This window comes from Nematolebias whitei, chromosome 5, assembly GCF_014905685.2.
Source record: "Nematolebias whitei isolate Nwh7 chromosome 5, NemWhi1, whole genome shotgun sequence".
NCBI lineage: Eukaryota > Metazoa > Chordata > Actinopteri > Cyprinodontiformes > Rivulidae > Nematolebias > Nematolebias whitei.
Window position 1 is genome coordinate 920,147 of NC_056502.1, and position 1,873 is coordinate 922,019.

The window sequence follows — 1,873 nt, forward strand, 5'->3', positions numbered from 1 at the left end:
TCTGTCTTAGACCACACCCACATTTGTCAGCCTCTGTCTTAGACCACACCCACATGCATTGGCTGCTGTCTAAGACCACACCCACATCCATTGGTTTCTGTCTTAGACCACACCCACATCTGTCAGCCTCTGTCCTAGACCACACCCATATCCGTCGGCTGCTGTCCTAGACCACACCCACATAAATTAGCTGCTGTCTTAGACCACACCCACATCCATTAGCTGCTGTCTTAGACCACACCCACATTCACCAAATTGGGCGTGGAACTTTGAGCAGAAGAACCATGCACTAAAAGAAGGAGCCATGTTTTAATCAGGACTAGTGCTTTTATTGACATTTACAGACTAAATGTTTTTAAATTAAAGACATTTTCTCTCCTGTCATTTAGAAGCGTAACAACTGAAAACTAAAAACTTATTTTAGGCTTAGATTTGCATTATTTTATGATTTATTTAAAGTATAATGAAACTTCTTTAAATTCAAGATCTTTTTTAATTGAATTTTTAATTTTTTCAAAAAACAAAAACATTAAACAGCAAAGATGGTAATGAAGCATTTGCATGTAACCATTGGTGAAGACATTAGTAGACTGAGTCAATCTGAATTGCATCATCTACATTATAATCCACTCCAAAGAAAAGAAAATAATCCCTCCCCAATCACTGCCAAAAGGAAAGGGAAATAAATAAATAAAAAGTAAAATAGCCAAGAGACTGCATTACCCTGAATGAGTTTTGTTGTCAAAGAGACTGGAATAGATTCAGGAAAGGTCCCCAAACTTTCTCAAATTTACCCTCTTTCTGTTGGAGTGTGAATCTGATTTTGTCCAGCTTTAAACAGGACATGATGTCAGCCAACCACTGAGCGCGAGTGGGTGGAGACCGTTCTTTCCACCTGAGCAAAGTGGCTCGTCTGGCCAGGAGAGAGGTGAACGATATTACGTGCTGTTGGTTTTTATTTAGATTTGTCATGCCCTCTACAAGACCAAACAGCAATCAGTGGGTCAGGGCTCAGACATGTATCTAGTACACGTGATAAAGTCTGAAAGATTTCCCGCCAGTATTTGTTCAGAGATGAGCAAAACCAAAACATATGGGAGAGAGAGGCTTCAGCATGTTTGCATCTCACATAGTACGGGCTAACATCAGGATACATAGAGGACAATTTCAGTTTAGAGATGTGAGCTCTGTGCACCACTTTAAATTGTATTAGACAATGTCTAGCACAGAGAGAACTGGAGCTCATCAGTCAGTATGGAGGTCCAGGAGTCCTCTGAAATAGAGGAGCCAAGATCCTCTTCCCAAGCAGCTTTGATTTTATCTGAGGAAGCACACTTCAAATCCAATAGTCTACTATAAATAAATGAAATAGAATGTTTTTTATTTGGGTCTAGAGAAAGAATTAACAATTAATTAACTAATTAATTAATTTAATTAAATAATTAATTAGAGTCTAGAGAAAGAATAGCGTCAACAATACTGCTATCTGTTGAAATGGAGAGGCTGGACAAATGAAGAGTAATAAAGTGCCGTATTTGGAGATACCTAAAAAAATTGGACTGAGGAAGGCTAAATTTTTCATATAGTTGTTGAAATGAAGCTAGCATGTTATTGAGGAATAAGTCATTGAAGCGTACTATACCCCTTCTCTGCCATTCTTTAAAAACAGAGTCCTGTGATGTGGGTTTGAAGAGTTGGTTAGACAGGATAGGGCTATAGAGAGAGAAACGAGAGAAATCAAAACATTTGCGAAATTGTGCCCAGATTTTTAGTGAGTGTTTTATAACTGGGTTTATAACAGTTGTAAGTGGTGGAAGCAGGAATGAGGATCCCAAGAAAGCCAGGGTGGACCATTTCCCAGAACACTGACTCC

At 38.8% G+C, this 1,873-nt stretch overlaps 1 protein-coding gene across 1 annotated transcript in view; it reads left to right on the plus strand.

The window, feature by feature from the left end:
* LOC119409593 (DNA-directed RNA polymerase III subunit RPC7-like) overlaps positions 1-1,873 on the plus strand; it is a 37,495-nt gene that overhangs the window by 23,325 nt on the left and 12,297 nt on the right. The gene's annotated exons all lie outside the window — the stretch shown is intronic.